Here is a 27,701-nt window from a genome sequence, read left to right on the forward strand (position 1 = left end):
CAAATATGAGCACACGGGCCTACAACACTTCCGCCTCCATCAGAAATTCAGCCGTCACAGCCGGGATACAAACCCGTGACCTGCGGGTCAGCAGCCGAGTACCTTAGCAGCTAAACCACCGCGGCGGAGCCGAGAGAAAAAAAGATGAAACTTTCACATATGCTCAAAAAAGTCAGTAGGTGTTCCCTGTTCTTTTGAACGAATAGTTACAGATAAGGTCAGCTTTCTGTTAATCTAAGCCGATGTTTCCCGCTCCAATCGAAACTTCCGGCATAACGATGTAGGAAAAACCACAGGGGACAAAAGAAGTGTGAAGTAATGAATCTTTACATTGCAGTATGATGACGATGTGCATACACACAAGGAAACAAATGGAATATTTACACATGCACAAGAAACACATCAAAACATATCCAATTTCCAATCACCAAAGTGCAAACTCACTCAACTGTTTCGAGTAACAACGCTTCTATCAACTTGCTGAATCAACGTCAACGTTTTCGGGTACTAGCCGCATTTATTAGTACATTCCATTGTTGACACAGGTCAGTAATATGCGATAGAGCTTTATTGCCAACCTATGAAACTTCTTTGTTTCATTCATGACGTACCCAGGTGTGTACCCGAGGTATTTAATGAGAATGTATTTCGGCAGCCATCATTCACCTTAAGAAATACTCAGGGGGCAAACAGAAAGTAAACGGGAGAAAAGGATGGGGTTAGGTACCTTACTGACTAAAAACTAACGTTTCGAGTTTCTGAAAATACAGCCAAATTTGCCGTCATGACTACCGGACAGCACAGTAAGAAGTCTAGAAAGCAATAGCACAGAACTTCGTGATATGTGACATCAACCACACGTCGCCTTACAATGCCCAGAAGAAAGTCGTCGGCTTGTGAAAGCAGCTGGAACTGGACAAGCTAGCGGCCTGATCAGCCAAAATGGCCGACAGAGCAAAAGCAGTCAACCTGATGCCCTTATTACTTCATTGGCCGAGAGCTGCTGAAGGGATTTTAAGGACTAACGATAAGACTGAAGAAGCATAGTAAAAATCGAAACAACAGCCTAATTTCTTGTCATGCGTTCACGTTTTCTGTGCACGGAAGGAAATCATGAACAGGTTTTGCGTACCAATGCTTTTCACAGCTTCTTTTAAAAAAGCTACTCTCATTTTGAAGTGCATTCGACAGCAAACAGCAGCGAACTGGCGATTCACGTTGTCCATTCAGACAACTCTGTTCCAAGTAAGCATGAATTTTTTTATTGTGTTCCCCTTTCCTGTGGAAAGAAGCACACTGGGACAACCTCAGGGTGCATCAACACTCGACTGCCCGAGCAGAACTACAACTGTAAAGAGATTACTCAAACCGGCATTATGGTCTCTCATTGCGAAATGTTCCAGTGACACACCGAAATTCCTTGCACTACAATTGTATCGCGATGTAACGAGTCCAGGGAAATGAAAATGACTGAAGCGTTTCGGCCCCAGCTCTCTGGTTGTGATACCTGCATTAGCATTCCTTTTCTAACATTAACCGATGAAGAGGTCTCAATTATTCAGGGCTGGGAAGGTACTACACTTCGAGAAACAAGGGCGTCAGGTTGTGGATCGGATACCTGATGTTGATGCTGATGACCTCAGATGGATGGTGCTCACCAACAGAGGCGGTTGGTCCAAGAACCAGGCAGCAGGATATATAATTGATTCTAAATTGAAAAAAGGCAATCTGATCAATCAGTTTGGAGATAAAACTGTCAATACACAGAAATGATTACTGAGCAAGCGGTCAAACCATCTCTTGTTCCTGACAAATGTAGCTTCGAATTTTAAACTAAAGATCTGAAAAGGTTTGGGTTCACTAGCACGGTAATCTTTTAGTTGCATTGATGTAGTCAAACCCAGTGGAACATATAACCCGGTGGCAGTAACCAAATGAAGTGCCGCCAAGTGGTAAAAGTACTGGTACAATTACTTGTATGCCTAACTTCTGTATTGGCGCTTCAAAAAATCTTTTTCACTGATAAGAGTATTGATGACAGAATAAAAAGAAATGTTCAATTGTTTCAATTTAGTTGCAAGAAATGCACAGCCGTGACGCCTTGAGTCGAGCTTTGTTACGGTAATAATTTAGTTGTGGAACTGTACAGCGCAATTTGGCATGACTTCAAACTGGCGAGATATACACCACTGTTTATAGCAGCAACACCTTAAATGCTCGAAATCATTCAATTTATCCAAATTACCTATTTCCCGTTGCAAACAAGTATTTCGGAACCTTAACGCTGTCACGTAAGCCGTATCTGGCAAAACTGCGATGGTGGACCCACTCAAGGATACTGCTGCTAAAGAGTCTGCCAATTCGTTCAAATATAATCTGCGGTGGCCTGGTACCCATAGAAAATGCAGTTTACGTTTTTCCGTATTAATTGAAGAAACATAATTATCAGCTCGGCATTTGCTGCCACCGAAAGTGCATGTTATACTTATAATGAATATGTAATGATCACTGCTAATGATTCGCTTGAGGGCAATTTGCGTAAAGCAAGAACAATAGCCCATATTTTACAGGGGTATAATCTGGGAGTCGAATCGAAAAGGACCAGTCAAAAGAAGGAGAGAAGGTGCCAACCCCAGCCTTTTTTTTTTGACGCAGATGCATCAGTCGCAACGATTTTGCTTATCTCCAGGTGAGCTAGATAATCTGCCAACTGGATATTTAGGTACCTATGTGCCTATTGTTTCGCTTTATGAGGAAATATATTATCAAATTGTAAGATAAGCATTGACTTTAGGTTGTCTATTGGGCCAATATGTTCATTTTTACATTCAGTTGCTGCAGCATCGCTTGTGCAAATATGATTTGCGGCGTGTGTAGTCGTTGCCAATGTGTTTCGAAGAATAAAGTTGGTTTTTTATTGAAAATGTAAAATGAGCGTCTTTGGTGTGAACTGTATATCTTTGAGAATGCTTGCACAGTAAGAATTTTAAACCTAATTAGCAGAGAAGGTAGGCGAGCTTCTATATACAACACGTTGTTTGCAACAAACATTGGGAGACCCAAACACAAACGCAACGTTTCTTTTTCCAGCAGTATTAGAGGTCTGATTTTATAAGCTGCACTGTCAGAAAACAACACTCATCTGAATTTCATTATAGGCCGCAGATATAGTTTATATATCATCATAGCGCATCTCTTTTTAAACACGCTCTACTCTGTGCGAGCATCCGTATTCACCCCATGGCGCGTGTTGCCTTGGAGTGCACATCAACAATGTGGCTTCTTCAATTTGATGTAATATTATATAGGATGCCCTAATATTTAGGGAATTTGCCTGTTGAATGAGCTCATTACTCACTTATATTAACAAGATGTTGATAGGCTGCAAAAAAGAGAATGCAAGAAGCGCACATTTCATCGGATTCAGCGTCATATGAATGTTTTTGAGCCATCCATCTATATTATTGAGATAATTTTGTAGACTATGGTATACAGATTGAAGATCGGTGTTACCTGCAAAGAAAGTAATATCGTCAACATACACATATAAATCAATATCCTTAGTTCATGGAATGGTGCTTGAGAAGATGTTCAATTCAACTGGCGACATGACAGCCCCCTGTGGTATGCCACGTGTCTGCTTATATCTGTTCAATGAGTACCCATCATTAAAGCAGTTATATTCTCTGCCTCCTAAAAACTCCGAAACCCATGCAGTGATATAGTTTGGAAAGTGGTCATATTCCACCTGCTTAATAAAATTGAATGATCAACCCTATTATACGCTTTAGCCAAATGTAGAGCAACTAATGCACAGTATTGGCGACGATGCCTAGCCAGTTTTATTTGGCTTTCTAAATCAACATTCGCACACCATATTGAGCAACCACATCTAAAACCAAATTTACAGGGTTCAAGATTGCGTTATTATCAATATATTTTGTTACCCGGGCATTCAAAACTATTTCAATTAGCTTAAACAGATTAGACATGAGTGATATTGGCCTTACATTGTCAAAGGCAAATCTTGTTTCCTGCTTGTTAAGAAGTAGAACTACTTTAGACAGTTTCCATTCCACAGGTATCCAAGCTTTTTCAAAGAAAAAATTCACTACATTAAGTACTTCAGTTGGAGAAATCTCGAACATCACTTTTATGATTGAATTGCTTACCCCCCCTGGTCCAGGTGCTGAAGGAGATAAGTGCCTTATCATCCCTGCCAGCTCATTTAAAGTAACTTTCCTTAAATCCTCACCCGCCATTGGGTTCACAATGTGCAATGGTATAGTTGACAATAATCTATCTTGTTGCGCTTTGGCGATATATTCTACTAAATCAGAGAGTTCACGGGGGGGAAAATGGAAGAGTCAATATTTTCAGCAGGTGGTAACATTTTTGTGATTTAAAAAATCTGAGGAGCGTTTTTTTGTTTTTAGCCCAAGAAAGATAATCATATCGTTTCGTAATATAGCCCTCTTTTGCTTTACCTAATGTGCATTTGAAGTCTGCTGCTGCGAATTGATAATCACACCAACTTTTTGGACATTCATTGACCAACAGTTGTTCCCAAGCAGCTTTACGTTTTCTATAGCTCCTCATGCACTGTTCAGTCCCCCATGAACTAAAGAAAAACCTGTTCTTGCCGAGTTTAATTTAAATTTCGCGTCTTTACTGATCTTTTTAACACTACACACAGACTCATAGCCCTTATGTCACCTTGCATGTGCTTGCGACGATTAAAAGTAGCCCTTAAGTCTTTTTCTAACTTTCTATAGTTTAAAAATGCGCCGACCTTTTCGGCCACAAGTATTCTCGGAAAGTTGAGGACAAAACTAATAGACAAGTGGTCACTGTTAGTAGCACAGTCTAAAGTTTGCCACGAACATATTTTTAGAGATGAGCTTGAAGATGTCAAGTCTATTACAGATTTAGAGAGACCTCGGACAAGAGTAGCAGGGTGCGAAATTAATCAAGATAAATTCTTGTCAATAACCCATTCCCACAAGCGTTTTCCGCTTTACTCTATTTAGAAACCCCAAGCCACGTGATGTGAACTGAAGTCTCCAGCCATTAATATATCTTTTCTGCAGGCAGAGAACATGTCGCCTGAACCTCGTGTGTCTTGCACCCCAGCTAGGAAATACGCATTTACAAACGAGAAAAGAGAACCATCACAATGAAAATTTCGCAATCAGGAGCCATACACCGATAAGAGATCTTAGCTTTGCGACTAAACTTAGTTGCAATCAAGATAGAAAGTCCGCCACTTCTGCTAGGTCGGTCCAATCGAAATAGCCGATATTTTTTAGGTAAAACTTCTGGCTGGTTGAAAGACAGGTTTCTTGCAGTGATATAATATCCGAGGAAAGTTGTGAAGAAAGGTATTAAAAGTCTGTGGCTGCAAAAACAATAGATCTGCAATTTCACTTTAATATGGTTAGTGAACCTATTTTGATGACAGAACTGTAGCAGAAACTGCTTGTTCAATATGTCCTTTCGCAATTGTTTTTCTTGGACATGTTCTCAAAGAATTCTTTTTTGGGTAGATAATCTTTAAATTTCGAATTAGGCGAAGAAATTTTTGATTGGGGAGATCAGCTTTACTTCAGAGTCTTATGAGAGTCCATATCCATATCTGCACATGCGTCCGAATCATCCGTAAGATCACCGTCTTCCGTTGTTTTGGAAGTCCCTGCTTCAGGAGAAACCACTCGCTGACATGTTGTCGCACTTTCTATTTCCGTACGCTGCGATACCAATGATGTCTGAGGAGCCCAATCGTTCGTAGATGCTACACCTAGAATTTGAGGTAGTTCATTGGAAAGGAATTGTGCCAAGCTTTCAAAAAGGTTGTTTGCGAGGCGTTTCATAGCCTTTTTCGTAGCCTTCTCTATGGCCTCTGCGATAGATGTTGCGAGAGATGCATCCATGGCGGTGGTATTACGCGCTGCAACACCTGGATATCCTTTGGATCTCTCCTGCATTTCTGCAACGGCTTCTCTCCAAGAGCACCTCTTGCGTTCTACAATATGCAATATGGCAAGCTCCCTTTCTTTTGCAGCACAGTCTGCAGAATCTGCAGGGTGCGCCCCATTACATAAGCTGCACCGCTCTTTTTCAGAGCTGCACTTGTGGCTGTCATGATTTTCTCCACACCAATGGCATCTAAGAACTAACTGGCACCCTCTGACGCAATGTCCGATCACCAACATTTCAAACACTGCAGGGGTTTGGGGGAAAGTGGCTCTACCTTCTAGATCAGTGGCTATGCCTTAATTTCGGAAGTACGGACTGTTCCGAAAAAGGTCACTATCACAAATTTCGTTGGGGATTTTCTGTTGTCAATTGTATACAGGTGCACCTGTACACTGAAACTAGACGCGCCACAAAAAACAAATCGAGCCCTTCTGCAGGTGTCAGGCTTGTGTCTAAACCTCAGACTAATCCTTTCAAACATGCGTGGTGTGCTGTAATAACCAGGCTTACTGGATGCGCTGCGAATTCAGAATATTGCAGGAGCTCATGAATGCAATCCTGATCTGCCGAATAGCACAGGATACCACCGCGACCAAACTGGTGGACCTCCGTGATCTCCTGGAAATGCGAAGTGGCTTTTCGAAGCTCTACATGAATAGCCTTTAGGTTCTTCATCGGAATAGTGCCCCCATTGGTAGGTACCAGAGCCACAGGGACACTGCTCGCCCCACTGCGTAACAAATAGTCAATCGGCCAATCCTTGGCGGGAGTGGAAGCTAACCGAGGGGAGCGCCCTTGACCGGGAGATGAACATGACATCAAGATCAAATGACTCGCTTCAGCTGAGAAAGACCGATACAGTTACCGAAAATAACGAAGTCTCAAGGAGCAATAAGGATACTTCCACCTGATCCTGAGGCTCGGCATCTTCTTCACAGTCGAGCTTCTGACTGCTGAAACGATCGCTGAAACTTCCGGCGATAAAGGAGGTTATATGTAAAACTTCTTGATCTTCTTCGTCTTCCCTCGGATCCTTACGATTGTTTTTTGTCAATGTGTGAATGTTTCAAGTCTTTTCTCATGCGCATACATTATTATATTGCCAACAGTTCTTAATTCGCGCTTGTTTGCCCCACCTGGTTCTTTCTACTTCGTTTTTTTGTTTTTTTAGGGTGCTGGCAATTGTATATTGGTCCCTACTATGGCTCTTCAACTTCGCTCTTTCTACGTCAGGAAAGCGAAGCTGTCATGCTAGCAATCACTTAGGCTCATTAGGTTCTTCAGGGAAAACCTGTCTTGCAGGTAACAAAGCCAATACGGCCCTACCTCGCAATTGTGTTTACTGCCTACATGACGCTCCAGTCATCCCTCAAACCGCACGTCTTCGCGGCGCCCGTGTGTGCCGACGTACGCAGGATGAACTCGTGCGTCACGTCACGCGTAGTCATAATTATTTGAACTACGAACAGTTTGGGCTAGCTAAAACGAATCCTCGCGTTTTTTTAATTGCTATAAACGCTCTTTGTCGTTATTATTTCACGTGGGCCCCAAGATGAAGGCCCAAAATGTATGTTTATACCGGAGAATCACCAATGGCGTTTTTCGCTCTCTAGTACCCGTTTGATGTTGCTGTTCGATGGTGTTTTTTAACTTCATATAATCACGACGGGACCTGTGTACTAAGCCATGAGAAAGTTCTATGACACGCTAATGCGAGGCAAAAATAATTTTATCGAAGGTTACATCACAGGTGCGCATTGCGTGTGCAAACGGTTGCTGACAATTTCGCCTGAATCTTTCTGACGCATCATTGGTGGTTTTGACGCGACCATGCTAAGATGAAGCCTGGAGTTGCACCGGCACTGTGCAATGCACCGCACACCTTTATTAGTTGTTTCCACACGGAAAATTTTGACAGAAGTATGCACGAAGGTTTCAGTGTGGCGCACAAGGCCAGTATTATTACGACGGCGGAATCTTAACTCTAAATCTTCTAGTGTTCAAACCCGATGCAGAGAGCACCACTACTGCCATGTACATCTCATCAGGAGAGACAGAACTCCCGCTTCTCATAGGCGCTATCTGTTCTGTTCCGTATACATGTATTTAACATATTAGCACATGTCACAAACAACTGCGATTTTCGTTTCACCCGCGCGCCCCATTGTCTAAGGAGGGGCGGGGCGCCTTTGTGTTGGGAAGATGACATCCGGTGACTAGCGACGCATCGGCGGCGCTCCCACGTCTTCCCTACGCCTGTACCAAAAGGAGAAACATGTGCTCGAGTAAAAAGAAATGACCTCGACAGGGGACGGGACGTCCCGAATGAGTTTAAACTACATCGTAATCGGCAGTTGACGTGCAGCCAGCAAGAAGTGCGGTCGTCAGTGTAGCGAGTCTCGTGTAGGCGGCGAGCATGGAGTGACCCGCGCAACGTATCGAGACGGCTGCAATACCGAGCACCCTCGCCATCTACTAAGCTGGCGAGATCTTCACCGACACCCCGCCAACTCCTCTACGTTTACCAAGAGGTGGCCTGGTCCATATGGAACATTTAATTGTGATTTTTTAAACTGTTGTTTTATTTTAACCAGCTATCAAATAATTGTAGTTGTGTGCGCTGCGTCGCCCTTATAAATTCAGAAGTGCGACCATGATGATGATGATGATATATGGTGTTTTTGGCGCAAGGGCCATTTGATGGCCAAAGAGCGCCAGTTCATGAGACAGGAATGTGGACAATGGTTGTGATTAGCGGCTGTATAAGGGCCATAAAATTCCTCGCAGTAAAGCGGGTAAAAACATACAAGTAATAAAATCATGACTATGCCGTGAAAGGTGTGCATGGTGTGAATAGGTGACAAAAGTTGGTGATAATGAAAAACGATGGTGGACATGTATGGCATTAGCACAAGTACCTCACACGTTAGTACCCTTGCGTGCAAGGGCCGTGAGGCAAGTGCTTTCCTGTGTAGCCACCGCAGCAAAAACCTCTCTAGAGAGGTCGTGCTACGGTATGCCCGGGTATATGACATGAAAATTATGAATTTCCTTTAAAAACGCTAATAATGATTTGTGACTAAAAAGCGGTTCCCTACCGACGAACATTGCATGGTGTAAAGGTATATGTTGTCGGTAGGATAGTGGGAAGTGTTGTCTTCTTAGAGTATCTAAATGTTTACATTGGATTAAAACGTGAAGAACTGTTAAAACCTCACCACATTTATCACACAATGGTGGTTCACCACCGGATAAAAGATGTGTGTGTGTCGTGTATGTGTGCCCTATCCTGAGTCTTGTTAGTATTACCTCTGTTAGACGTGATTTTGATACTGGTGGCCAATGGCCAAGGTGTGGCTTGATAACGTGTAGTTTGTTTTGTGTCTGTGTATCCCACTTTCTCTGCCAGTAGTCCCTGAGGTTTAGTTTGAGAGACGGCTTAAGATCAAGGGCCGGGATTGATATGGATGTAATAGCGGTGCTCTCATGGACGGATGCAGCGAGCTGATCCGCCCTCACGTTGCCTTGGATCTCACGGTGCCCTGGCACCCAGCACACTACAACATGTTGTTTGTGCGTGTAGAGTGTGCACAAAATGGAGTAAAGTGAGACAAGGACTGGGTTTTTTGTTTTTTAAGACTGTGCAGAGCCGTTACCACACTGAGGGAGTCTGTATAAATTACTGCTTTTTGTATTTGTAATTGTTTGATGTGTTTAGCTGCCACCAGTATCGCGTGAGCTTCCGCTGTGAAGATACTTGTGCGTGGATGTAGAGGGCCAGCATCCGAAAAGGATGGGCCGACAGCAGCGTAGGATACAGAGGAGTTAGTCTTGGAGGCATCTGTGAAGAACTCAGGACATGTGTATTTGTGTTGAAGTTCCAGAAAGTATGTTCGGATATGGGCAATAGGTGCATGTTTTGTAACCTCTAGGAAAGACACATCGCAGTCTATAGTCTGCCACTGCCACGGTGGCGGGTATGCTACAGGAGCCATTAAACTGTGTTCAAGTGACACTTCAGTTTCTTCAGCTAGACACTTCAGGCGAATTGAGAAGGGCTGCCTCATCGAAGGCCTGTTTTGAAACAGAGTTGAGCTCAACAAATCATTAATTGTAGAGTATGAGGGGTGCTTCTTGTCTGCTTTCACCTTAAGGAAATAAACAATGGACATGTAAGTTCTCTGCAGATGAAGCGACCACTCATTTGACTCAACATAAAGGCTTTCTACGGGGCTGGTGCGAAAAGCACCCGTAGAAAGGCGGATGCCCAAATGGTGCACGGGGTCCAGCATCTTCAAAGCACTTTGTGTTGCAGACTGATAAACAATGGCCCCATAATCTAAGCGAGTGCGAATGAGGCTTCGATACAGATTCATGAGACATTGTCTGTCACTACCCCACGTAGTACGTGACAACACTTTTAAAACATTCATGGCTTTTAAACATTTTGTTTTTAGATACTTGATGTGCGGTACGAAGGTCAACTTGTTGTCCAAGATTAATCCTAAGAATTTATGCTCCGCATTGACAGACAGACGTTGACCGTTCAATTCAATGTCGGGTTCTGTGTGCATGCCTCTCTTTCGGGAGAACAAGACACACGTGCTCTTTTGTGGGTTCAGTCGGAATCCGTTTTCCTTTGCCCATTTGGAGACCTTGTTTAAACCTAACTGAACCTGTCGCTCATACATTACCAGATTGCAAGATCTAAAGCCAAGCTGGACGTCGTCGACATAAGTACAATAAAACATATTGCGAGGGATGGACAAGTGCAGGGAATTCATCTTGATGAGAAAAAGTGTGCAGCTAAGTACACCACCTTGTGGCACGCCTGTTTCCTGAACGAAAGTTTGGGAAAGAACCGTGCCTACTCGGACACGGAATGTCCGGTTTGACAGGTAACTTTCGATTATGTGAAACATTCTTCCGCGTACGCCAAGGTGGGACAGGTCTCTTAGAATTCCGAAACGCCATGTTGTATCATAAGCCTTTTCGATATCGAGGAATACAGAGAGAAAATATTGTTTATGAACGAAAGCGTCTCTGATCTGTGCCTCGATACGAACAAGGTGGTCTGTCGTGGATCTACTCTCTCGAAACCCGCACTGAAATGGGTCGAGCAAATTGTTTGTTTCAAGGAAATGTACAAGTCTGCAGTTTATCATTTTTTCGAAGATTTTGCACAAGCAGCTTTTGAGTGCAATAGGCCTATAACTCGAAGGTAAAGAAGGGTCCTTGCCCTCTTTCAAAATGGGAATTATAATAGCCTCTTTCCAGGAGTTAGGGATAGTGCCAGAAGACCAGATAGCATTGTACAAACAAAGTAGGGTTTTTCGTGTTTCGATCGGTAGGTTTTTTAACATTTCATAAACGACACGGTCAGAACCTGGGGCAGAAGTACTGCAGGAGTTTAGAGACATTCGCAGCTCAGCTAGACTGAACGCTTGATTATATGCCTCGTATCCAGTGCATTTGTGTTCGAGTTTCTGCTTTTCTATTCTTGTTCTGTATTTTTGGAAAGTGTCAGTATAGTGGATGAGCTGGACACCTGTTCGAAGTGTGCACCGAGGAAGTTTGCCTGATCTTCCAAGGTGTCACCCTGAGTGTTTACGAGTGGAAGTGTGTGTACTTGTTTTCCTGCTATCCTACCGACCATGTTCCACACTTTAGCTTCCTGTGTGTATGAATTGATCCCTGACAAAAACTTCTGCCAGCTTTCTCTTCTGGCCTGCCGACGCGTTCTCCTGCCTTGAGACTTTATTTTCTTGAAGGTGTCAAGATTTTCGGCTGTCGGTGAGTTCCGAAGCAGCCTCCAAGCTCTGTTTTGCTGTTTGCGCGCGTTTTGGCATTCAGAGTTCCACCATTGCACACGCCGTTTTCCAGGGTGTCCATTTGTTTGTGGGATGCATTTTGTTGCAGCGTCAATCAAAAATGCAGTGAAGTAGTTGACAGCAACATCAATATTCAAAGTACTTATGTCATTCCAACCTAAACGAGCGATGGTATAAAAGTGTTCCCAGTCGGCTCTGTTTATGAGCCACTTGGGAACACGTGATGGACACTCAGTTACTGTATTTGTGCTCAAAACTATGGGGAAGTGGTCACTTCCGTACAGATTACTGACGACTTTCCACTGGAGTAGAGGCACAAGAGATGGGGATACTATGCTTAGGTCTATGGAGGAGTAGGTGTTATTGGCGAGATTATAATAGGTTGATTCTTTTCGATTTAGGAGACACGCGCTCGAGGAGAGAAGAAACTGTTCAATCAGTCGACCTCGCGCGTCATACCGAGAGTCACCCCATAGCCTGCTATGCGCATTAAAGTCTCCAAGGAGAATATAGGGCTCCGGAAGTTCATCAATTAAAGAGTGTAAATCACGTTTTTGCAGCTGATAGCTAGGAGGAATGTAGATAGTGCAGATTGTGATCAGTTTATCAAAAAGAACTGCTCGAACAGCCACTGCCTCAAGGGATGTTTGGAGTTGTAAGTGTGTGCATGCAACTCCTTGATTCACAATGATGGCAACACCTCCGGATGATGTCATAGCATCAACACGGTCCTTTCGGAAAATAACGTATTTACGAAGAAAATTTGTGTGTTTTGAATTAAGGTGTGTTTCTTGTACACACAGCACATTTGGTGAGTGTTCGTGTAAGAGTTCCTGGATGTCGTCAAGGTTTCTGAGAAGGCCCCTGACGTTCCATTGTATAATTTGAGTGTTCATGGTGAATGTAAAATAGTGCTGTGTGTACGAAAAGCGAGTGGCTGTTTAGGCAGGGAGTTTGAGTTCACTTAACAGGGCCGTCACCAGGCCCTGTTATCGGCTTTTTTGTTTTCTTGGCGCGCTCCAAGGAGCCACGCCGCTCTTTCGGCACCAAGGGTGCCGACGTGTCTATTGCCTCCTCGGAGGCACTTGATGCCCGCCCGTGCGGGCTGTTAATTCGAATTTCGGGCCTCGCCTGGTGAGGTGAGGCCTTGAGACCGGAGGACTCTGGAGTCTCCGGTCTCTGTTTGGGAGTAGGCGGTGTAGCCTGGGCTACAGCCGCCTTGGGGGCAGGTGCCACAACCACCGGCTCGGTATGCGCGGGCCGTGGGAGTGGCGAGGGCTGGTGCGGCGGTGCCCCCTGGCGCGCCGCATCAGCGTATGTAGCTCCATAGAATGAAGCGACTCTTCGCCGTGCTTCTTTAAATGTAATGTTCTCCTTCACCTTCAACGTAATTATTTCTTTTTCTTTTTTCCAGTATGTGCAGGAGCGTGAATATGCGGCATGGTTTCCTTCGCAGTTTATACAGTGTGGCGGTTGTTTGCAGTTCTCAGACACGTGGCCTAGGACTCCACATTGTGCACAAGTCTGGCGACCGCGACAAGTTTTAGAGCCATGGCCATACCTCTGGCATTGGAAGCAACGGCGGGGGTTGGGAATATATGGTCTCACGGATGTCTTTGTGTACCCAGTCTGAATGGTTTCCGGCAAATCGCTCGAAGCAAAGGTCAGTACTAAGTGTTTGGTTGGTATTTCTTTTTGATCTCTTCTTATTTTAATACGCTGTACGTTTGTCACGTTCTGGCTCTTCCATCCTTCCAAAAGTTCAGCTTCGGTCAGGTCAAGCAAATCTGCGTCCGATACGACCCCGCGAGATGAGTTCATAGACCTGTGTGGCGTAATACTGACGGGTGTTTCTCCAAACGTTGTGAGGGTGTTCAATTTATCGAATTGGTCTTTGTCACGTATCTCAAGAAGTAGATCTCCGCTGGCCATTTTGGTAACCTTGTACCCAGCACCGAGAGTTTCGGTTAAGCATCTAGCCACTATGAAGGGCGATACAGTTCTGGCTTGCTTGTTAGTTTTTTTCACAGTGTATTACGTGGAAACAAGGAAACAATTGTCTTGGCTGGTTGAAAAAATTGGTGTCTTCGGTGCGTACCCGCTTTGAGGGGGCACGATCACTAAGTAAAGGAAATGCTTTCTGCATGCTAATTGTATGTTGTTCGGCAGCGTTGGCGGCCACCCACCACGGAGCCCAACGAGGGGACGCTGCAAGTTTGCGGATGCTAAAAGCTTGCAGACGTCAGCCGTACAACCCTGCTATAACCCAATGCGCATAGGCCAAGGTAGGCTATTTGCACCGGGTTAACCCTTGCCGCCGAGAAAATTGGAAGTAAGCAGAAGAGAGAAGTAGACAGGAAAGCTAAAAAAGTAAGAAAGACGAAGATGTAGGGAGAGAGAGATAGGAAAAGGCGACTGCCGATTTCCCCTGGGTGGGTCAGCCCAGGGGTGCGGTCTACGTGAAGCCGGGGCCAAAGGGGTGTGTTGCCTCTGCCGGGGGGCCTTAAAGGTCCAATCACCCAGCATTGGCTCAACCCCCAGGATCCCCTTTTCCCCGGACACGGCAAAGCCACGCACGGCTAGGCGTGGGAGGGAGCCGAAACTCCCTCGTTAGCTCGGGTCCGTGGTGTCGCTACACACCAAACGCCTGCTTTAACAGGCGCCCCTGCGGGGGTGCGACCATGATCGTTTTCTTGTATATTTCCTCTCTATCTCCTTCAGTTTCACCATATTCTAATTTTATTAACATTCAATGTGTTTGTGTTTTATCTGTACCTGTTGTAGAGTTCTTTTAGAGCTTAGTTAGCTTTCTTGTTGTTTTTTATTGCGTATTAGTTTTTTTATGTTATTTGCGTAATATCCTTGACATTGCCCTATTTTGATTAAATGTTTGCCTGCGTTTAATCCAATCTCCGTGTCTGCTCAATGAGTACGTTAGTCAGGCCCATACATCACCACACGTGCGAACCCACACGAGTCGGCCAACCTGCAAATAAATTTGAAACGTGCCACTTCGGGGCCTTCCAGGCATCGCAGGCCGAAGCGTAAAGTGGAAGCCTGCGAGTCGGCCGCACGTCGATGCTAGATCGGTGGGGCCTCGCCCGAAGTGTGTGACAGTACAGAACCACTACGCCAGGATATAAAGCTGCATGAACAGGAGCAAAACGACGTCACGCTTTGGTTGTTGCTGGGTTGCCGATATCTTCTCTACTCAGCACCGTGCATTGTAAATAGTTGAATAATAAGCAAGCTACTTGTAAAGTACTTCAAGTAGTCCACCGCGGTTCTGGATAGCAGATTGCAAAATATCTCGTGTTAAGGAGTTTGGTTTGATGTCGAACCCAGTGCAAAATAGTTTACAAAGTAACGCTGGTCATATCAAAGTGTGTGTTTTTTTTTCGCTTTTTTTCGGTGTGTCATCTAACACCTAAGAAGACACTTCGCCGTTATGTGCTCCACGTTGGTAAATATTAGGGTGCTGTATAAACTGAATATATCCCAAGAAAGTGCTCGACGGTGAAAACGATAGGAGGAGATAGAAGAGACGGGAACAGAGCGCTGTACTAAAACCCGATTGTTAGTTAAGCGCTCTCTTCCCGTCTCTTCAATCCCCTCCTATCGTTTGCGCTATAAAGCACTTTTTTCGTCTACCACGCAGCCCCAACCAGCCCAATGAAGCACTGTGCTAGAATATATCCACGTTATTCAGTGTACAATATGACACCTAAATATGCAATCATATCTGCCGCTAAATAGGGCCCACATTACAATGGCGCGTTCTATGCCAGCTCGATACTAGTTCGTTCTTCACACTATTTCGTCAATATCAGTTCGTTATAAATGGGCGTGCAAGTGCCCGTAGCGTGTAATAATGCTACGTTGCTGCAGTGAAATACGCCACGTACTCTTACACGCCCATTAAGATTGAGCAGCTATTCGATAAATACATTGCAAATTTCTGTTAGAAATCCGCGTTCTTCGATTTTAATAGACTGGTTATTTTACGATCACTATGAAAACACACAGACCAGCTGCGGAGAACTGTTCTTTCAGACAGCTTAAAGAGGCGACGGCTCGCTTTTCCAGCAGCATGGACTGCTTTCTGATCAGCATAGAACCACTGTTGTACAAGGACATGGTTTAGCCGAAGAAGCAGAATAACCACATTCTTTACGCACGCACAAAGGTCGCAGAAAGTGCTACGACAGAAACTTCTTTAGACGACAGTTTCGCAACTGTGTTCGCACAAATGAAGTGAGACGGGAAAATGTGTGGCACGTGGGCTATTCCGATCATGCTATTAAATGCGACACATTCCTTAGGGAAATTCGGTGACATTGAGCATATACGTCTATCTATCTACCTATCTATCTATCTATCTATCTATCTATCTATCTATCTATCTATCTGTCTATCTATCTATCTACCTATATATCTATCTATCTATTTATCTATCTATCTATCTATCTATCTATCTATCTGTCTATCTATCTATCTATCTATCTATCTATCTATCTATCTATCTATCTATCTATCTATCTATCTATCTATCTATCTATCTATCTATCTATCTGGCTGTCTACGACTTTTAGCTCTCCTGGCCGTTTCCTTACTGGTATCAATAACAAATCCGGTCTGGCATAACATGATTGTAAGACGAGCTTAATTGCTTAGTCATAACATGGCTATCGTGATATGTATGTCATGAATATCTTGATTTACATTTCATCATCTTGCTGCTCTTGCGGTGATTTCGTTCACATAACATGTTGCGAAATAGGCATGATTTGACATGATTGCACGGCGAAGACCAGTGACAAACTCTAACGATAGAAATCATGACATGCATGTCATGTAAGTCATGATTCATGACTACATGCCACGCTCATGGTAAGCTTGCAGTAGTTTTGCTAGCTTCACATGTACCAAATTCGGTGTTACGGTACGTGAATGTATGACGAAAGTATGTCACTGGTTCAAACATATACCAAATTCAGTATTACGTAACGCAAACGGATGACATATGTAAATTACACATTCAAACAAGATAATCATGACATGCTTGTCATGTAACAACATGTCTACATGCCACTCTCAAAGCGCCAATAGGAAGCCAAAGCAACGCATGGTGGCGCTGCGGCTCTTCTCAGGCAGCGCCATCTTTGGTAGAAAAGTAGAAACCGGGCATGTATAGCGTCCGTTTTCCGACTTGTCCAATGCCTGCCGCTCATTTACGTGTTCGTGCAGAGCGCGCGCGCTTCGTTTGAGTCACCTCCCAATGTACCGCCTGCAGTGCGGCTTCATAAAGATCTCTCAGCTGGACAAGCACTTCCGAGAAGCGAATCTAACAAAAGAAGTAAAGCTCGTTAGTCAAGTTTATTATTTTGAGCAGACGACAGAAGACGAGGACACCCGAGTCACCGTGAAATGTATTTCTCGGGTTCTCCGTGATAATACTGTGTATGTCGTATGCGTCGAGGTAAGTCTCATTCTGCCGACATTAGCCGCATACTCTATCGATGCATTGTGTTAACGTCTATGGAAACCATAAAAGTGTTGTCTTGATGTGATATTTGGCAGTAGTAGCCGTGTACTGTCATGTGCAAACGTTTGCGGCGTGCTAAAAAAATAAAAAAAATAAACTTAAACGGTCACAGCATTAAAATGTATGAGAAGTTTTAGAGTCATTTTCTTCGTGCGGTGGGTGCAGCAAGCTGAAGTAGCAAGCTGAAGTTTAACCACAACAATTCAAGTTGAAGTGCTCGCCTCGTTTTTTTTTTCTTCGGCTCTCTTTTCATGCTTGCTCTCTCTCTCGCAAACGCATCTGTGTTCGCCAGCTCTGGCTTGCTGGGAAACTGATACAGCTTTACACGTAGAGAGCGTTCCTCGGTGTTGTCTGCGTTGCTGTAGCAGCCCACAACACAACGATACTTTGTACCTCGGCAACGCTTCCGTGGGGCCGCTTCTTCCATCGCAGAAAGGTAACTTCATACAGCGAGCGTCTTATTTTAGCGCACCCATCTGACCACATCGCACCTAAGTTCCCGCACTGATTATCAGAACGCGTTGCACGCGTGTCGCACGCGCTCCAGTTTCGGCGAAACACACCGACTCGCCTGCCAGGCTGCGACCTCACCCCGCCACGGTGGTCTAGTGGCTAAGGTACTCGTCTGCTGACCCGCAGGTCGCGTGTTCGAATCCCAGCTGTGGCGGCTGCATTTCCGATGGAGGCGGAAATGTTGTAGGACCGTGTACTCAGATTTGAGTGCACGTTAAAGAATCCCAGGTGGTCAAAATTTCCAGAGCCCTCCACTACGGCGTCTCTCATAATCATATGGTGGTTTTGGAACGTGAAACCCCACAAATCAATCAATCAGGCTGCGACCTCTCCCGCGTTTCTCCTCAAAACTTCCGGAGCTCGCCGCCACGCCAAGGCACGGCGTTGTTGTCGCTCCGCAAACTTGAGCTTCAGTTTCCTATACCAGGCCCCGGAAACTCTCAAGTTCAAGTGATCACCTGTAGGGAGCGAAAAAATTTGCCATGGCGCGTTTCTGCCTCAAACAGCTGGAGTGCGTTTACTGACCTTTCTCACCACTCGCGCTATTGCATTTTCTTGCAGGGGCGCTCTCGTCGAGGCCAAGTTTCAATTTTAAAATGATCAAGTAGTACTTCTTTGCGTACAGCTACACATTAGAAACAACTTGTTCTTATAGCAAGTAGTTTTTCTTAAACAAGTGCTGCGTCATCAATTTTTTGTAACAGTTTTTGCTCCAGCTGACTGAAGGTGAGCAGCAACCAACACGTGTTACAAGATACTGTTACATATATGTATAAACTACTGCTGTTTACAAGTCAACTGAGTTTATTGGTTTACTTTGGAAAATTTCATGCATTCAGTATTCATTGATTTCGTGCATTGATATCGTGTTATGTTATTTGTTTTTCCAGACTGCCATGCAACGAAAGGATGACTATTCCCAAATGTCTGCTCTGCAAGCACGTTGGAACATCTGAACGTTCACTACAACAAGTCATCTCGAACCTCACACATGCAATGTTGTATTTGTGAGTGTTTTACCACGCATATCATGGAGGGGTGCTTTAGATTGGCCACATGCCTTGGCTGTCTACCGCAGCATAGAATCTACACTTCACTGCCGTTGTAACTGTAACACTATTAGTTAGATTGCGTGGCACTGCTGAGCTAGAACACACAGGTTTGATCCCAGCCACAGTGGCCATATTTTGATGGGGGTGAAATGCTAAGACGCTTCTGTGCTTAAGGGTTTGTTCAATTCGCCTACACCACATGATCTATTTTACAAAGTGCTGCACCTCGCCATTTGTTTCAGTGGTGTGGCAATGACATCTTCTAAAGTGTGCCATTCATTTAAAAAATCGCAAGAGAGGTACAGCAATAAAACTGGCTCATGATTTTCTTGCACCGCCTACTCTGACGGCGCTCATTTGGTGCAGCCGCACGCACAGCTTAATAAAAACACATAGCATTAGACATAGGTGCCTTATTCACCTCTACAAATGCGGCCTGTTGTGTCAAGATGTTTGCACTTCAATTAACTAGGCGAACAAAATCATTCTCTTGTAATGCTGCACTGCTTAACTCGCGCTGCACAAGTTCTGAACTTCTCCGGCACAGCTGTGAATCTGTTTTTATTGGTGCAGGTGAACTAAACTGACTCTTAAAAGGTGAATGCTTGAAAATATGAAAAATCTGCGAACTCAGGTGTCAGAGCAAATGTTTCGACAACCAGTCTTGTCTTCTGTGAGGCTACAATGTCATTTTTTTAACCCTTGGAAGCCATAATTCATCTAAATTTGCCCACTACTGTACGACTCATGATCACCTAATTGTTGGCATGTGAATGATAAGAAATTATTAATTGCATGACAATATGAACACCCTCGCAGTGAGGGGCATAAACAGGCTTTCCGACATTTAGTTGCACCTTTTGACAGTTTATGAACTACACCCAAAACTGCTTTGTCCCAATTAAGTGTGTTTAGCTCAAGCAAGTTTACAAAAAGATGCGCCAAAGATCGTAAGGCTGCACTCAGTTGCTCTAACTTTGCACGTATGTTCAATGGGCTCCAAAAATAATAAATCATACAGGTGATGACCACTTGCCGCACGGCTTCCTCAAACACGTGAGTGCTGTCGTGACGAGCAAGATTATGTTCATTGGATGTGGTACTGATTTGCTTTTCATAGAGCAGAGAAACGTCCCCGATTTCTTTGAGCACATCATCGTCTCTAAATTAGGTTGTCATAGCTATAGTGTCTACCACTACGAACAAAATTCTGTGCACTTCTGTCACGAAAAAAAAATCTAGGAAATTGCACAGCTAGTTGAAACATACTTGATCTTGAGTTATCCACAGGCAAACTGCAAGATAGTACGTATTTCAAGTCCAATTCTCTAAAAGTAGCAGGAAGAAAACAACTTCAGCCTTCAAGCATAAGTATACTGAAAAATGAAACCCATTAACAAGTGTGTAATAAAGCGGAATTTTATTGATCCAGTATTTGGACAGATTCACATCATGTACCACCAATTGATTTCAGGTGTGCTTGCTTGCAAGATTGGGCTCAAGTACAATTGGTATGTCTATGCAAAAAAGAAATTGTGCTCAGAGCTGAGCAGATAGTGTACTGTAAGAGCACCAACTAAGATGCACAACAACAAATTTGTACAATGCATGCCTAAAGCTTATTTTCTTAGAATTGGCCCTTTTCTATCTGTAAGCATAAACCTCATAACTGCTCCTTTAGCATACATGTTCGCTGCATACTCAGCAGACCAGTCATTACCTGGGACGAGAAATTCTAGCTGTAGTAACTGTGTAAATAAACTCTAACAATAAATGTATCAAGCTTGATATATTTTAGGCACATCACCTAAATCAATATTACCTATGATATGGGCTCACGGCTGAAAATGAAAAGTAGTGCCTACCCTGTCGGCACGACGAGACATTGAACAAATGTGAAGTACTCAATGTAGCGTTTCAGAGTGAGAAAGAGTCATAACTGCTCGCATCCGCAATTGCTAATTTAACAAATTTAGCAAAACTACACTGCTCGCACTGCTCTAGCCACGTATCGGCAATGTGCAGGTTTCCTTCCCGATTCTACATCATGCATTCACTTCGCTTCAAGATCAACACCACAGGGAAAGTGTCCTATCTGACGGCATAAAGGAACCCTTGTCCTGAAGCCACGCTTTTAAGCTCGAACGCCGCAAAACAACGAGAGCAACGTTGACTCAGCAATCTCGATGTTCAGTTATATGCATACACTTGTTAGCTTTCAAGAGCTTTTACACATGGGTTGAAAACTTTCGAAATGTATAAGTGACTTGGTTTGTTCAGACCCGGCCGTATACATTGGTGGTACCACTTCGACACTCACAGTAAACGATGCAAACCTTAATTGATTGACTTTGCTTATGTAAGTCGAGGCCAGTTACATCACCTGGCGATAATTACAGAACTGAAGCGCGAATAAGCAACGAAAAAAAATACCAGAGGAAGCTAGAGGTGCGCACTAGCAGCCACCCCCCCCCTCCCCTTGCCTAATGCTGCAAAAAATGCGTCTGTTTAGTGATGATGACATAGTACTACCAGTGCCATCTCTCCTCGTGGTATTGCAATTATGTACGCTGCCGCTACGTACGCTGCCGGTATGTAAGGTACAGTTTTCATTCTCTAAACTAAACTGATAGGTGTTCTGTGCCTTTACATTTCGACGTGACTTGGCGCACGTGCGCACCGGCGTTTCTTTCGTCAAGTCACTCCGGTCAGTCACGTCAGTCACGCCAGCGATGCGACACCCGGCTCCGATCTGCCTGGCATATGCTCGCAGGCGCGCGCCCACGCTGCGTTGCTATGACGCATGCGCGTTTGAGCGTGCCCAGCTTCCACGAAGCTAGGTAGGCACGGTGCTGCCTGGGTAACGTCATGGGTGCGAAATTCAGCACGTCGCATTGCGCGCTGGTTGCCGCTGGGCCTCGCCGACAGACGCTGGTCACGCCAAGCATCAGACTATATAGCGCTCACATTTTGCTAGCGTAGCGTCGCTGCGCCTAGCGTGCGCGCGCGTCAACGCTACATGCGCTCGCAGTCGTTTCACTCGCTTCACATATACCAACTTTGGTATTACGGGACGTGAATTGATGACCGAAGTATGCGACTGGTGAGAACATGATAATCATCAGATGCCTGTCATGTGACAAAATGACCACATGCCTTGCTCATGATGCGCTCGCGGCCGTTTCGCTAGCTCCACATATACCAAAATATGATATTGCATGACGTGAATACACGACGACTGTAAATGACACGTCCGAGCATGATAATGATATTGTGCGTGTCATGCAAAAGATGACTTTTTGCTACGCTGAAAGCGTGCTCACGACCGTTTCACTATTTACCCATATACCAAAATTGGTATTACGTGTCGTGAATGGACGACGAATGTAAACGGCACGTCCAAACATGATAATCATGCATGAGTGTCATGTAAAACTGAACAACATGCTACGCTATCAGCACGCTAACGGCCGTTTCGCTAGCTCCACTTAAACCAAATTTGGTTTCATGTGACACGAACAGATGACGAAGGTAAGTTACAATTTCAAACCTGATAATATTGACATAGAATTCAAGTACGGCAAAATATACCTCCGCTTTGTATCATTTTGCTGAATTTAAAGTGACATATCAACCTTCTTCATTCGTGCTTCGCATATCGTTGATCGCACTGTACGTGCAATCTGCCTATTTTTTAGGCAAATGATCCAACAGCCAACCATAAAGTGTGCCATGCAAACAGCAGGTCGTTAATAAGTCTTCTCTACGAGAAACGCGACATGTGTGTCAGTCGACCGCTGCTGCATGCTAAGGACAGTGAATCTAATCATCAGTAGTCAATCGTCTCTACTCCGAGCCCTGCTTGCGCTGATGCGCGCAGTGCGCTTGATACCCGTTTCGCTCTCTTTCTGTTGTTAATATTCATTCAAAGCCAGATCTTAATTTTTTTTATTTATTGTGCTCTGCATGCTCGTTTGTACACATATGTACCTGTCACTGAAATATTGCGCATTAAGTAACTTTGGGGGAGCCTGTGCTGCGCAGGAACTGAGGATGTTGACACAGACAACTTCAAATTGTCGGATGGCGTGGCTTATATAGCGGCGACAACTACAACGTAGCGGAATTCCTGAGAACCTTAGAAGCAGTGCCCAAGAGCCCAAGAATGTACTACGTTTGTTTATGAGTGATGCATCGAGTCAAGCTCCCACACTGTCCCTACTCATTTTAACGCATTTTTTTTTTCTCATAAGCAAAAGGCACCGCAGGTGGTGGAAGCATTCTGCTTGACGGCAAGTTCACGAATTGTAAACTTGGGGATGAAGAAAAACGTATAGAGGTATGTGTTGCCTAATACTCTTGCCATATCTTTTAATCAGCCCCACCGCGGTGGTCTAGTGGCTAAGGTACTCGGCTGCTGAGCCGTAGGTCGCGGGCTCGAATCTCGGCTGCGGTGGCTGCATTTTCGATGGAGGCGGAAATGTTGTGGGCCTGTGTGCTCAGATTTGGGTGCACGTTAAAGAACCGCAGGTGGTCGACATTTCGGGAGCCCTCCACTACGGCATCTCTCATAATCATATGGTGGCTTTGGGACGTTACACCCCACATATCAATCAATCATTATCTTTTAATTAAAAGGCAGTTGCAAAAATATTCCTAACCTCAATCATTCAACGCAATATACTGGTGTAAATACTGCTTTGAGTTTCGTCATGAATAGCCAAACGCTGCATGTACGAGGGCCGTGGGAAACAAGATGTGCATATACGGACATTATAGGAAACAACGAACAACAGAAACGCCGACCACCAACCTAAAGAGCGCCCTGTGGCAGAAAACAAACTTAACACAAAACTTACCTGTGCACGAGCAGGTATAAAAGCGCCACCTTTCAATCAGCAACAAGCGTGGGCCTATCCGGCAACAGACAACTGTTTAGTTTCATGGAATGTCTTTTTCGTGTAAGGTGACTGAAGGCTGGTTCCCGTGTGTGCTTTCGCAGCATTCTATATGCCAGGCCTAAACAATCAATGCACTTCATTTCAGCTTTTAGCCCCTCTTGTATCCCAGCATTTTCGAAGAGGCAACCATGTCAAAAGACAGTTTATTGTTTACCTAAATGTCTACCGGCACCTTCATCCTGCCAGCAATCAGTTATCATCTGCAGTTCTCACCATGAAGCAGGCACACGTTTAACGAGGCAACGCACAGCACGGGTGCATTTCATCAAAACAAGCAAGCAGACTTACCCTTTCGGCAGAGTTGCTATGCTGAACTTAAACAGAACGGCGACTAAGCCATATCTCAGATACTTGTTGAGCAGCGCCGTGCATGGAGATGCCGCTTGTGACAAATGAGCCCGTCCATCGAGTGAATGATCACGGCACAGCTACAACAAGTGCGTGCGCCGATGTCGCTATCTACCACCGTTTCGAAAACTACAACTTGCACAAACAATGCGAACGATCTCACACAGCCTGATGAGTTCTTCTGGATCACAAATTTCGACCGGAACTGTAGTGCATGCGAATATCACGGAACACGACCGAAGCCGGAGAAAAGTGTCGTAATGCAAAATAAGCTAGAAGGAATAAATAGATAAGATCATTTCTCAACCGTTGTTTAAACAATGGATTTCCTGTCTTTATTTCATGCCTAAGATCATTTATCAACTGTTGTTTAAACAACCGATTTTTTGTCTCTATTTCATGCCCCAGAACGGAAGTCGCAACCTGCACCTTAAAAACTGCATAAGCACATTATACTTTTACCTCAAGAGCGACTTTTTCTCCCTCAATGGCGACTACTTCTACCTCAACGGCGACTTCAAGCAGAAATTCTAGTCTAAGAATGGTCCATGGCGTCGTTGGCTTTGAGCGAAAGGTGCTCTTGTGCCTGGCTGAAACATTTTGAAATATGCAAATAATAAAAAAATTACAGCACTTCCCGCTAAAGGGCGCTATGCTACATTCGAAGCAGTGGGGAGACAGCTAGCTTGTGCGTAAGACAGTGTGATATATTAAGAGTAGGAATGAGAATGTATTCCGCATAAATCAGATACGTTTGTACTTTTGTACGTGGTTGTAACTACACGTTATGAGGCAAACCTTATACAACACTGTCTATTAAAAGGCAATCTGCTCGTTTAACTCCTTCGAAATAAACACTACATATGTATGTCACGTTGCGGAAGGATTCCCGTTATATATGTAACCCGTGCGTTACAGAAGCGTTAAACCACGCCAGGCGTCAAAGCCTCTCAATTGCGCAAGGAGAGACTAGTATAAACGGCCACCCAGCAAAAAAAAAAACGCTCAGACAATTTCGTCATCAGCAGCAGTAAAAGCTCAACAAAGAGCAGGCTGTTTATAGGTTCGTGTTGCTTTACGGAGGCATAGCAGACCTTCGCTGATTCACAAGAGCAAAAAATATACCATGGTGGGTACTTAACTCATATATGCCTGAACTTAGGGAAATTGTAAAAACTAATTTATTTTGCCGAAATAATTCGTTCTACAACCTTACAAAATAGAATAAGGATTTTGTTCACAAAAAATTGGCAGCATATTCACAGAGTGAATGATGGAGAGTGGGGCGAAGCATTCGTCCGTCCATTCATTCTTGCTTCCGTCCGTCCATGCATCCGCATGTGTGACCGTCCATGCGTCCATCCGCCCGTCTATGCGTGCGTCTGTTCGTGCGTCTGTTCGTACGTCCGTCCCTGCGTTCGTCCATGCATCCGCCCCGGCGTCTGTTCATGCCTCCATCTATGCATCTGTCAGTGTGTCCATTCTTCCATCTATTCAACACTCAAAATACCACCATCTCGCATTTTTCATCATATATTCTCCATATAGAAGCACCGCCATTAAGCAGACATTCCAAGGACTAAACGAAAGGTGGCATACGCACACTTTCTTACGGCTTGGGCTTCGGGTCTTCTTCCCACCTTTAACCACCTCGAGTTCATGGTATATACTAGTTCACTGTAACCATGGCACTGCGGCCCAACGATGGCTCACCTTTTCTAGAACCAAGGAGTTCATGCCCAGCGAGTAAAACGTAGCAACATTTTCCTGTCAGATAGTTCTCAATGTACATGCCGATGGCTGCTAATGGGAAATGAGAGACAGGAAAATTCGGCTTTTACTTTCTTACGGCTTGCGCTTCGTAACTACTTCCCACCTTTAACCACCTCGAGTTCATTCATGGTACATACTAGTTCATTGTATTCATGGCACTGCGGCTCAACGCTCGCTAAACCTTTCTGAGACTAAGGAGGTTACACCCAGCGAGTATAACGTAGCAACCCTTTCTTGTCAGAGAGTGCGCAATGTACATGCCAATGGCTGCTAATGGGGATCGCAGTGGGCACGTTAACCAAAAGCCAAATGCTCCTGTCTCTCATTTCCCATTAGCAGCCATTGGCATGTACATTGAGCACTATTTTTATTGTTCAACAACGCACAGAAAAAATCTCTCACTGGCATTACCTTGAAGGTCCAAATTTTATACTTTTTACATACTACAACGGCTACGAGGGACGAACGGGTGCCGTTATAAGGAGCTTCGCCCCTAAAAACTTTTTGAAACAACGGTTTCGGCGCCGTCCTACATGTACGACAGCAAGCAGATGCGCGAATAATTGAATGGTACATTTTGAAGCAATTCACGTGCACTCCGACGTCACATTTTTCACAACGTGTGGTGGTTTTCTCATGGTAATGAGTGCACCTTGTCTGCTTCTCTTGAGTGATCACTGTGTAGTCAGTGCGGGCAAATCAGCTTGGCGCTTTCAGCGGAGATTGGTGGCTTCTTCCGCGCAATGGCTCAGAGCAATAGCTCTTAATATATGACATTGCTACTGTCTTTGAAACGTGAGAAGCTCCGCTTTCTCTGTTCCCCTTCTGTATAACTGGAATGCGTTGTTGACACAAGTATCAAGAAGATACGTCAGGAGTGATGAGTACCACTTCTTTCCTCTAATGGAAGTGCTGTAGTTCGGAATATTTTGATCCTTTCGGTCAACCCCTCCCATGTTGGCATTGTATCTGGAGATCGAAAAGGCTGCTCCACCGTGACCCTGGATCTGTTTTCTCTTGAGTACCTTTTCACCATTTGTTTTGGTTGAAGCCCATGAGCATTCTAAAAGACTGTAACCATGCTATTGTCCTTCCAACAGCATACCGAAATTTCCAATTCGACATCAACTATGTAGCATAGAATCCCCGAGCCTTGTTTCTCAATTGTTTCTGCGTTAGGATCGGGCAGTTTTCAATACGGTTATCTCGCACGGTGCCTGTGCACTGACACCTATTGTTGAAAGCATTCTAACAAGCTTTAGCCTTGAAAAATAGTTCTCAAAATACATGGAAACAGTTTTGAAACTTTGCTTTCACTCTGGAGACCATTTCTGTGACAACAGATTCTCCTAGGCCGAGCTTGTTTTTATCATCAATGTTCACGTCGTACTTCCCTTGGTAGGGCTCAACGGATAGTAAGTAGCCCAGGGGAGTGCAAACGCACCACAGTTTATAGCCGAAACGAATAGGATTTACTTTCACAAACTGCTTGCATCTATGCTTTCCGAAATACTCACATATGCTTTCATCAATGCTCAAGCAGTCAAGTGATGGAGCATACAACAGGAAACGCTCATTCAACAGCTTGAACAGTGGTCGTAGTTTTGTGAATTTACTTTCTTGCACTAAGCTGTTGTTGTCAGCCACATGTAGTTTTGTGAAGATGGCTTCAAATCGGTCACGCCTCATAGAGTTCGCGACG

At 44.4% G+C, this 27,701-nt stretch overlaps 1 protein-coding gene across 2 annotated transcripts in view; it reads right to left on the reverse strand.

Annotated features, from left to right (window-relative positions):
- Positions 1–24,297, reverse strand: part of LOC142803969 (monocarboxylate transporter 12-like) — a 71,737-nt gene extending 47,440 nt beyond the window's left edge. For both annotated transcript variants that reach the window (XM_075890364.1, XM_075890363.1), the window contains exons 1-2: positions 24,167–24,297; positions 1,619–1,708 (exon numbers count right to left, since the gene is read on the reverse strand). The gene's annotated coding sequence lies outside the window, so the exon portion shown is untranslated. The remainder of the gene's footprint in view (positions 1–1,618; positions 1,709–24,166) is intronic.
- Between the last annotated feature and the right edge of the window lie 3,404 nt (positions 24,298–27,701).

This window comes from Rhipicephalus microplus, chromosome 3 (genome assembly GCF_043290135.1).
Source record: "Rhipicephalus microplus isolate Deutch F79 chromosome 3, USDA_Rmic, whole genome shotgun sequence".
Taxonomy (NCBI): Eukaryota; Metazoa; Arthropoda; class Arachnida; order Ixodida; family Ixodidae; genus Rhipicephalus; species Rhipicephalus microplus.